Here is a 12,292-nt window from a genome sequence, read left to right on the forward strand (position 1 = left end):
TTGCGGGGCAAACTATAAATTCCGTCATAATGACGTCACTTGGTACGTCATCATTAGGTATAGCGGGGGGCGGGCGCTCGCGCTGCGCGTGCGTTCCATTGCGATGTGGAGCCGCGGTATGTCAGAACCGCTGTTGAAGGCAAATCCAAGAGCAAAAACTCAAACGATTTGTAAACAGAGAAGAATCAACACTAGCGACATGCGTGCAACAAAGGACACAGGAGACCAGCTGGGGGCTTGCTTTCTTTTATCAGAGGTAAATTCGAAATGCCGTTGTAAACAGTATAAATGAGACAATTGATGCTCTGAGGCTGGAACGCAGTGAGTTTTCAGTGACTTCCATCTTTCATCATAAATACCCACGACAGAATAATGTGCAAATAACCAGTATGACAGTCCATGTACTGAATAAGCACTAAAGGACAATGTACAAATTCCAGCAAACACAGGTGGGGCCCAGGACCTTGATGTCCAATGCATGCTGCTATAGCTGTCCTCGTGTACATCTGGAACTTTCCACATATCTCTCGTACAAAGAAGGTGTAAGTGAACATATTTGCACTAGAAGATCACATTATATGTTATTTGCATACTGTGTGGTGCTATGTCTGCCCACAGTTTTTGGCACTGTAACGAATGCTATGGGGGAATAAGAAGGCACAGGTCCATTAGCTCATTTTAGAAGTCTGTGATACTTTGTCTTGCAAAACAGCCACAACAGTATCAGCTTCCAGCAACGACAACCTTGTTCAGTGTGTACACACCTCCTGATGACTACTTCTACTTTGATTACAACCGCATTTTTGTATTAAGGGAATGTCAAAGCATCGATAATGTTCTGTGCTTCTGCTATTTTGTGCACATTTTGCCATGTGGTGTAGATTTGCAAGCTGCACAAAGTGCTTAGCCCTGCACATAACTGCACCTACCTACTTGCACACAACTACTAAACTCAGCGCAGGATTCAAAATATAAAATTACGTGCTAGGGATCTATGTACACAGGTGTACAAACACTAAACATATAAATAATTGGCACAGACTACTGAACTCTGCATGGCTGTCAAAATACAGATAACACAGTAAGGAGCTATGTGCAAAAGTGCACTTTGACAAATCGTATGCTTCACAGGAATGAAAGAATTACAAGAGATCATGTGTAATCTAGGTTACAACTGAAAGCACTGGATAGACAACAGAACCATGCATATCCCTTTGCATGGAAAGAAAACTTCTGGTTACATCACAACAACGTGGAGAGATTACGAACTTAGTCTCGCTGCCTGCTGCAGTGCCTTCTGACGTAACGTACTACTTCGTACTTCCTCATTCCATTCTCGTGCAAACCAGAACAGTCGTACCCTCAGAAAAAAGTGAAATAGATCATCATACACGGATGAAAAACACAAACTCAATGTCTTTGCACAAGTGTGTCCAACGCTTCACACAGCTTGGATCTGACCCCTTGGGAGGTGAGGAATGTCTTAACGTTGGCTTTGAATGCTTCCTCACACGCACCCACAAACGTCGCAAAGGCAGGAAGAGGAACCGACAGCTCCAAAGTCAGCACTGTCCACATTCTTGACACTCAAATAAAGCAATAGCTGGCTACTGTCCTGAAATATGGCATTTCCCCGAGGAATGTCCCAAGTTGGACTAGGTGGTTTGAAATTGAAAAGCCGACGATGAAGAAGAAAACGGCTATGAACAGTCACAAAGTGCGCAGTCAACGTATGGTGAGCTATAGTCAACGTACAGCAAACTCGTAGCTAACAACATGGAGAACGATGGGAACCAGAAGAGTACTCGGCTTTGTCTATAATCTTATTACTGGCAGACCGCGTGAATTGCTACATTAAAAACATCCATATTGTATTAGTACAGACATTATTCGCGCAACGATTAATTATTTTTGTTTACCTTCGTAGTTTGCCCCTCAACAACCACGCTCGCATGTGTATCATGAAGGGCGCAGGGTTGCTAACACAGATTTCGTATTTTTTCCCGCCTTCGCTACCATTTATATTTACCTTGATACCTATACTACAATACGAGGGTTGTTCAAGTCAAACTGCGAGTTTTCATTTTTCGCAAAAGTAAAATGAACTTACAGGCGAGAAATTAGTTTTATTTTTCAACGTAATCTCCAGCTCCACTAATGCACTTCTCCCAGCGTTTCACGAGGGCTTGGATGCCAACAGCATAGAACTCCTTACCGACGCCTTGCAGCCATGGTCGGACCTCATTCTTGACCTCGTTGTCGCAGCTGAAGTGGCGGCCCCCAAGGAACGCCTTCAGTGGCCCGAAGAGATGGAAATCACTGGGGGCGAGGTCTGGACTGTAAGGGGGATGTGGCAGCAACTCCCAGCCAAGTTCCTGTAAGGTGCGTGTCGAGAGATGCGCGGTATGCGGGCGTGCATTGTCCTGTAGGAGGAGGACTCTTTTGATGATGAGGCCCGGTCGCTTTTGCTTCAGCTCCTGATGCACATCCCTGAGAACCTGACAGTAATATGCACTATTAATGGCGGTACTACTGCGCAGAAAATCAACATGAACAACGACAGCCTTGTCCCAGAAAACCGTGGCCATGACCTTACCCGTAGACGGGGTGCTTCGGAACTTCTTGGGAGCTGGCGTGCCCGGATGCTTCCACGGTTTTGATGTGCGTTGCGACGCAGGATTGAAATGGTACACTAGAGCACTGCACAGGCCCGGGCTTAACCGAAAGCCCGAGCCCGGCACAGCCCGCAGGCCGGGCTTTGCGTTTTTTTTATGCGGACGTGGGCCGGGCTCGGGCTTCAGCCACCGGGCCTGGGCCGGGTACGGGCCTGACAATGCCGGCTATTGTCGGGCATCTACGCGAACATATTACACGAGACTGGACAGCTGAATTTTCATGTCACTTTTTTACATTGGGTTTGTGATATCATTGCATTCTCCATCTGAGAACTAATATAACGAAATAACCATCACTTTTTTATATGTGATGATTATTTCGTGTAATGGGTCTGGATTTCATACGTGCACTCACACGCAATTGGTGCCGGTTGGTGTGGGGTGGTGGCGGGCGCGCTGAGATATTTGCCGACTTGACGAAAGGAGTTGGGCAATTTGGGCAACACAAGGAGCGTCCATGATAGCGTCCTTCGCTTCACCAAAGCCACAGAGGAGCAGCAGCATACTACGTCTGCACACGACACCGCTCTCTCCGTGAAGCGGTCAAGGCGGTCACCACCCAACCAAGCAAGCAAGCACAGAGCGGCTTGCAGGCAGAGAAACACAGCCGCTCCGGTTGAGTGTACCTCATCACTCTCTACCAGTTAACTGCGTCCTTTTCCTCGTGGCGCAGTGCTCTTTACTAAATCTAAATACGCCTCTGGGCCTCGAGAGCACAAAGAGCAGAGGCGGGCTGGGCCCGGGACTGAGCATGGAAACAGTCGGGTACGGGCTGGGTGCGGGTCGGCGGAGTCGAGCCTGCGCCTGGGTAACGTCTGGAGTTGACTCTGTGTTGCGATCTGGTTTCATACATTGGGGGCAAATGCAGCCCAATGTGCAAACAGGTCATTATAGTCTATGTATTCATCATATCAGATACTGTGCAGTGAGTACGCTGTGCAGTGAGAAAGAGCCCATATTTTTTTCCGCTTCCAAGCCAGGTCATCCGTTGATTTGGTTCATCCACACGCGACTGATGTGGCTACCATTGCAGCTTTAACTAATGTGGCTATGGTGCGCAGAAACGAAATAAAATGGATAAAGAAAAAAATTACCACTGGAAAGCCATGGCTGCAAGTAGTACTAAGCAAGGCGTTCTGGGAAAAGAAAGCTGTACTCCTGTCAACAAAGTTAAAATCGTTAATAAACATTCACCCTCATACTCTACCCCTGCGAACACCTCTTACTAATTGGGATGTTGGTATCCCTACAGTGCAGGTGCAGGCAACATTTAAAGCTTGATTGAATCGATAGCTCTAGTGCAGACGCTACTTTTTCCTTTATGCTTGAACCGCAGTTTACGTGTCTCCTACATAGGGCCTTACATGGGGCAGACTTGAAGTTGTCCCCATACACAAAAACAAACTCTGTCGTGCAACAGGAGATTCATAATCAGCTTAATAAGTTGGGAGCGGATTATGACTACGAGGAAATTCAATGTGTACTGGCTGATTGGCATTGATGGGCGATGGCCTTTCTTCGGTAGAGAAAGTCTATATTAACGCAACAAAAGTTCAAGTGGAGAAGAGACAAAATATTTGTTAAATGCGCACCCAATTCGTCACCTTCGACTTACCTATTGCTATTACTATTATTATTACTTGTTACTTATTACTACTGTTATTACAGTACTTATCGCTATTACGTATTACTAGATCAGATGCCCAGAAGAAGGAGAGGAGGAAGAGAAAGCAACGTTCTGGACAGGGGGAACAGTTCCCCATACGCTAAAATAGTGTAGATGAACAAACACATGTTAGCGTTATATTTGGCGCAGTCAGCAGGATCACGAGTTTGCTGTGGGAGGGGCCTTCTTCCTTGGCAGTTACCGAGTTGACGGGAACGATGCAGTTTTTCTACAGTTCATACGAAACCGTCCAATTCATTCTGGACAATACGAAGTCGTCTATGAAGAGGTTCGATCAGAGCAACTTACGAACAGTTATGGATAGTTTGTTCGCTTGACCAGAGGGGATGCTTTAAGACTCCGGTGGAACGAGAAAAGTACAGACAAAACATTAAACGCAATTTCGACAATAGTGATGATGATGATTAAGGTTTCTTTGGCGCATTGGCGAAATTTCGACAATCGTTCCATCCCCTAGATACCGGATATGCGAGAACGGGATGCTATTCTTGTCTGGCAAGGCATACCCAGCTGTCGCTCCACCAAGACCATGAGACATGGGGGTCATCCTCGGAGCCTTGAACCACAAGGGGCCACTGGGAACCTTTTTATCAGTCACTATTGGGAACAGGGTCCCTTACTGTTCCCTGAGGAACAGACTGCAAGCTGGGAAGCATGTAGCGAACTAGGTCGGACGCCTAGAGGAAGAAGAGGTAGAGGAAGAGAAAGCTACGTTCTGGACGGGGGAACAGTCCCCCATATGCTACATAGTGTAGACAAACACAAGTTAGTGTAATATAAGTCGCTCGAATGCCACGTGTACGTTGTAATGAGGAAGATAACGTAATACTGATAATAATACTAATAGCTTACTTCGCCATGATGCCCGAAAATAACACGAAAAAAGGCTCAGTACCGCGATAGAAGGCTTCAACACGGAAATTGTCTCAAGTCAATGGTCAGGAAGGAGACACAATCCAGAGAGAAGTGTGTATGCAAGCATGTGAAACATCCCTCCATGACACAGTAAAAAAATGTTCTACCGCTATCTATTCTAAAAAGACATCTATTGCGATTGTGCTTGAGAAAAAAATAAAACAATCCAAATCACAAACAATGGCGCTGTGATTGCAACAACACAGTTGGGCGCATCGGCATGTGGCTTCTAGCAACCCGCGAGTGAGGTTTTCATGTAGGTCTTGATGTAGTGCGCGTCCGCATAACCATGAGTGAAGTTGGTATCCCCGCACTTGTTTCCTGTGTCTATTTGCTCGAAGTCGAAGAGAACATAGCCCCCTTGAAAGCCGTATATCTTCTGAGCGCTGCACATCTGAAGAGAAAAAGAGAGTGTGAGGCAGCATGAGATAGAGTTGACTGGGAAGCGGAAACTATCCAATGTTTGCTATGAAGTGTTTAATCGCCCCCTTTTACACAGGTACTCCTGGATTATCATTGAATGCAACCATGATCGTGAGTGTAGCCCACCTAGCGTTGGCGTGTGTACATTCCTCAAAGTTCATTGGATTACACACACCCTATATCATTTTTACGTTAGTGAGTAACACACCACACGCTTGGTGGCGCTACTTTCAAGCACTGTTTGTTTTGATCATGGATGAAGGTAGCCCATCTAACGCGAGTATAGACTGTACGGTACTACAAGGCAATATACATTAAGGGTATGAATGCATTTCGAGGAACTCATGAAAAAGTGGTGCTAACGCTAGGAATCGAACCTGGATCTTCTGATCCAAGGTCAGATATGCTGACCGCTACAGTGCCCGCGATTATCTTCAGCTATTGGGTGACTCATGTACAGGGGGGACTAGAGATCATGGTGATGCGCGTGATGAGAGTTTTAGTGGCGCATCGACAACACATCACGACATCACACGACGACTACAGATCAGAAGAACCAGGTTCGATTCCTAGCGTCCGCACCTCTTTTGCCTTACTTGTTTGAATTCGCAGTTGTTTGTCTTCCACAGCACAAGTCAAATATGTATAGCTGATTATTAAAAGCAGGGTGTCGAGCAGTGAACCACTATATCAGAAAGGGTTAAAAATTGGGCTGTTCGGTTCCCTGGAATCATGATTAAAAGCCTTAAAACCCCAGTGCCGGGGAGCTAAAAAGACAGACACAAGCACTGACTCGCGAACCAAGACTTTATTATCATTCAAAACCCGCTTAAACCTGACCTTCTCGAATTGATAGGAAGGAACAACAAGGCCTTGTTAAAACACCTGATCAGTCAGATCAGTTGGAGGAGGGACAACTTTGAGAAGAAGGCGGAGCTGAATTCGAGAAGATCAGGTTTAAGCGGGTTTTGAATGATAATAATTTCTTGGTTCCCCAGTCAGTGCTTGTGTCTGTGTCTGTCTTTTTAGCTCCGTGGCACTGAGGTTTCAACGCTTTTAATCATGAGCCACTATATTTGTTGTCGTCTTCAAACTGAACCAGAACTAAAACAATACTTTTCTGGACGGGTACGCAAAACGGTTCAGCGGCAAAAGTTTTTTCATAGTTTTTTTCTAGTTCCGCAGGGCGCTCGCACAAGGACAGTTTGAAAAGAGTGGACATCCAACTGCAGCGCTGCTACTGCAGCATATATAATATAACCAAAGCAGCACAGCATTTCGGCCAAACATTGGCCCAATATTGCCCCAAGATGTTGTGCCGCTTGGGAAATGTTAATCATGCGTCGATTTACATGTGAACGTCATACACGACGCTCGTAATCGCGTACGAATATGTGCTACCTGTCTGTGTCCTAGTTCGTTGCGATCTCGATTTGATCTTGTGGTGATCTGGTTACCACGCAAAGTAGGTATTGTACTAAGAAATGACATACTGGTTATGTTAGTAGGATTTTCTTACTGCTTGCGTTGAACAACGCGAGTGCTTGCTGGCGGTGTCATCAACTCATCAGGCGTATCTTAAATGAGTCGATGTTTGATCTCAAAACGCTGTTTGCATCATGCGTTCTTGAGAAAGATTGCATCCTGCTCCGTTCACTCCAGCGTGTTACCCGCGAATGTTGTAAAGTTAGGTGATTTCACGCAGAATAATTCAGGGTGGACTGGCAAACCAGGGTGGACCAGGACTCAGTACATATTGGAACGAAAAAATCTGAGAGGTCGACCGGACCACCCTGCCTGACTCATCGTGCAATCTCCCAGTACACTAAGAGAACAATGCGTGGAAGTTGTTGCCAATCCATAAGGTATGCCAAGCAGCAGGGAAACATTGACATGGTGAATAAAAGACAGACTGGACGGGACGGCTGCTAACTTTCAACTGCGCTTTACTACTCGTGCTGCCGGTTGCAGTGTTAGACAATCAGCAAGTCTTTATCTTCCGAAAAATGGTTCTCGATGGCACAAAAATCATTTCCGTGTTTTTTTCTTCAGATTTTTGTTTGGAGCTCCAGTAGGGTACCTAGGTGTTAAATAGGGTGGCAAGTCAAGTACAATTCGAGGTACGCAATTTTGGGATATGGTAAAGCAAAGCGAAAAAAGAAATACTCAGACATGTTGAAAACAGGCAAAAAGCCAGGAGACGTGTTCAGAGCAAATACGGTACATTGGCTTACGTAACAAAATAAACAAAAATACAAAGACGTTTCAACGCCTATACGGGCGTCCTCATCAGCTGGGATGCAGACGAGAAATGAACACACGAATGTGGAAACCCTTTTAAGCCTTCGTAGGTCGCCGTAGGCCTTTAAGGTCGTTTGTGGGTGTTACAAGCGTTCTTATGGCCATAGATATGCCAAGATTATTGGAGTCTCCTGAACCCCCCCCCCCCCCATGTTTGTTCAATGGTCAAGGTCTTCGCGTTGTCGAAGTCGAAAGAATGCCCAGTTTTCACCACGTGTTCCACAAGTTCTGTGCATCACTTTGGGTCCGGTGGCTTAGGAAAATGTGCTCATCTGCCAGTACTATTGGTTATTTCAAGCACAAACCATCACTGGTTGGCACAACTTTTTGTGCAGTGCGCTGAACCGTTATGCACCATAACAGACCCGCTCCAATCCTTCCATCTGAGCTCCGGAACTGAACCAGAACGGAACCGAATCCACTTCTTCAGTCAGGTGATTAAGACTAAACACAATGTAATTGTTTTAAATTATGGCATTCGAATTCAAAACAACCAGGTTATTTCTCGTTATAATTGCATGCTCATAGAGCGCTCAAGGATTGTTTTGTGCTCGTGCTCACATTTTGTCGGTCATGACTAAGCTACACAAAGGCATCTCAGTTGCACAGGTTTGAGAGCAAGTCGGCTTCTGGAGCCAGGCTAACCTTTCCCCTCTTTCGTGTTTTTTTTTTTTTTTTGCAATAAACCTATATCCCCCCCCCCCCCCCCCCCCCAGGTTTGATTCTCAACGCCGTGTATCTTCGAGAAAGATCACTCTGCAGGAATCAATGTCCAGGCAGAAGGAGAGCGAACATAAGAACTTATTTGGGTAGAAATCCAGCGAACCGGTAGAGATGTAGGAAGGGAGTTGCCTCAGGACAGAAGCCGCCGATATTTCGAACAGAGACTGTTCTTCTTCTGGGCACCGTCCTCATCATTGGCATGGTATTTAAAGGGTTAGGTGTGACGTGTTTAAAGGTTCATGCGAATTGTGGGTCAACAGCCCGGAGGGAAGAAAGGTCCGTACGGGTTTTTACGGCGGGAGTGAATGGCTGCTTTGTTAGAGTGTGGAGGGGATTATGTGAACGTAGTGATCTAGGCTACAGACCGGTTGCAGAAAAATGGAAGGCTCACGAACACGTGGACGAAACGGGACAACAGGCAAGAATTCGCAAGCATAGCGAAAGATAAGGAGGTTAGTGGTTACGTGGGGAAAATTCCAGAACGAGCAATTTTTTTTTTTAATATATATCTGTAATACAAAGTTGTGGCATGCAATAAAGACAGCAGAAAGCAGTGGCCATGCAGAACATAACAGATGATAATGGAGGTAGATGGCAAAAAGCATATTTTATTTGTGAAGTGTTTCTAGGGTGCCTTGTGATTTGTTGATACCGGACGGGTGAAGAGCGTTGAACTTGTATATGAGATAAGACTCCCTATCACGTCTGTCACGTGTGGATCTAAACCCGGTTTCTAGAATATATAGTTTAATGTTGTCAAAATTGTGACCAGGAACGCTAAAGTGTTCGGCGACTGCTTTGGGGAGTTTGTTGGACGTGTCGGTTCTGTGTCCGGTAAGGCGGTTGTTCATTTGTTGGCCGGTTTCACCAATGTATTGCATAGAGCAGTCGCCGCATTCAATGCAGTATATAACATTGGAGCTTGTGCATGTGAATGCGTGGTTAACGGGGTGGGTGTAATTGCTCGCAGTGCTTTTGATGGAGTTAGCGTGTTGAACGTGCTTGCATGTTTTGCAGCGCGGGAGGTTGCAGGGTCGTGTTCCCGTGTACGGGGCGCTCGTTTTGCTGATTTTGGCATTGACCAAGGAGTCTGCCAGGTTTCTTGGGCGTCGGTATGTCACCTGTATGGGATTTGTGAATATGTTGTTAAGTCGGTCACTGCTTTGGAGGAGGGGCTCGTGCTTCTGTAGAATGGCTTTGATGTTTGGAAGTGCGTTGGAATATCTTGTGATGAAGCTTATTTGGCACGCGCCGGGATTTTTTCGGTTTTCCAGAACCTCGTTTCGATCGAGTGTGAGTGCCTTGCGACGGAATTCGGTTAGGAGGGAGTCTGGATAGTCCCTTTGGGCAAGTGTACTGCAGAGTTCGTCAAGCTTCTCAGCGTAATCTGTGTCGTCTGAACAAACTCTGCGTAGTCTTACACTCTGCCCATTAGGAATTCCAACCTTACAGTGACGCGGGTGGTGACTAGTGATAGGTGAAAGTGGTGACTTGTCTAGTGATATCGTGGCGTCGAGGAAGTTAACTTCCTCGACACCACGATATCACTAGACAACGGCAACCTCGTCACAACCCTGTACAAAAAGCCAACTGACAAACAACAATACCTTCACTTCAAGAGTCACCACCCGCGTCACTGTAAGGTTGGAATTCCTAATGGGCAGAGTGTAAGACTACGCAGAGTTTGTTCAGACGACACAGATTACGCTGAGAAGCTTGACGAACTCTGCAGTACACTTGCCCAAAGGGACTATCCAGACTCCCTCCTAACCGAATTCCGTCGCAAGGCACTCACACTCGATCGAAACGAGGTTCTGGAAAACCGAAAAAATCCCGGCGCGTGCCAAATAAGCTTCATCACAAGATATTCCAACGCACTTCCAAACATCAAAGCCATTCTACAGAAGCACGAGCCCCTCCTCCAAAGCAGTGACCGACTTAACAACATATTCACAAATCCCATACAGGTGACATACCGACGCGCAAGAAACCTGGCAGACTCCTTGGTCAATGCCAAAATCAGCAAAACGAGCGCCCCGTACACGGGAACACGACCCTGCAACCTCCCGCGCTGCAAAACATGCAAGCACGTTCAACACGCTAACTCCATCAAAAGCACTGCGAGCAATTACACCCACCCCGTTAACCACGCATTCACATGCACAAGCTCCAATGTTATATACTGCATTGAATGCGGCGACTGCTCTATGCAATACATTCGTGAAACCGGCCAACAAATGAACAACCGCCTTACCGGACACAGAACCGACACGTCCAACAAACTCCCCAAAGCAGTCGCCGAACACTTTAACGTTCCTGGTCACAATTTTGACAACATTAAACTATATATTCTAGAAACCGGGTTTAGATCCATACGTGATAGACGTGATAGGGAGTCTTATCTCATATACAAGTTCAACGCTCTTCACCCGTCCGGTATCAACAAATCACAAGGCACCCTAGAAACACTTCACAAATAAAATATGCTTTTTGCCATCTACCTCCATTATCATCTGTTATGTTCTGCATGGCCACTGCTTTCTGCTCTCTTTATTGCATGCCACAACTTTGTATTACAGATATATATTAAAAAAAAAAAAATTGTTCGTTCTGGAATTTTCCCCACGTAACCACTAACCTCCTTATCTTTCGCTATGCTTGCGAATTCTTGCCTGTTGTCCCGTTTCGTCCACGTGTTCGTGAGCCTTCCATTTTTCTGCAACCGGTCTGTAGCCTAGATCACTACGTTCACATAATCCCCTCCACACTCTAACAAAGCAGCCATTCACTCCCGCCGTAAAAACCCGTACGGACCTTTCTTCCCTCCGGGCTGTTGACCCACAATTCGCATGAACCTTTAAACACGTCACACCTAACCCTTTAAATACCATGCCAATGATGAGGACGGTGCCCAGAAGAAGAACAGTCTCTGTTCGAAATATCGGCGGCTTCTGTCCTGAGGCAACTCCCTTCCTATAAGAACTTATTGTAATTTAATCTGACCCATAGAGAATTGATTGATTAAGCAGTGCGACGTACCTTCATCTTATACGTCACGTTGGTGTAGAACATGTCTACGGTATCCTCGCGACGCGAACTAAGGGTTACATGGACGACATAATTGGTCATGCTGTTGCTTTCCATGCCCATCAGTTTGCTTTGGTGGCATTTCTGAAACATGACGATGTACGAACCCTTGAAGAGTAATGTTGACATGTGTGTTGGGTAATTCCTACAACTACAACTCTGCTCAGGAGATGAGATAATCAAAATGTCAAAAGTGACAAGGATCGCGAACGCTGACATCCAATATTGGAGCATGTGGAAATTACATCCTGCAAAACCACGACGGGCGCAGGTTGCGTGAAAGCTAGCGAGAGCTCTGCTACGCACATCGACGCTCATATGATCAGTACCACTCAATAAATAAATAAGTTTCACTTAAGAGCGCTTCGGAGAATGATTAATGGAGGGAGGCACGCGGTGTCGTACATAGTTTCCCTGGGATGTGACTCAGCGTAGCACTCAGTTTTGAGCGACGCCTGAGCTGAAAACGAATGAGCAGAAG

The sequence above is a fragment of the Ornithodoros turicata genome, chromosome 1 (assembly GCF_037126465.1).
Source record: "Ornithodoros turicata isolate Travis chromosome 1, ASM3712646v1, whole genome shotgun sequence".
Taxonomy (NCBI): Eukaryota; Metazoa; Arthropoda; class Arachnida; order Ixodida; family Argasidae; genus Ornithodoros; species Ornithodoros turicata.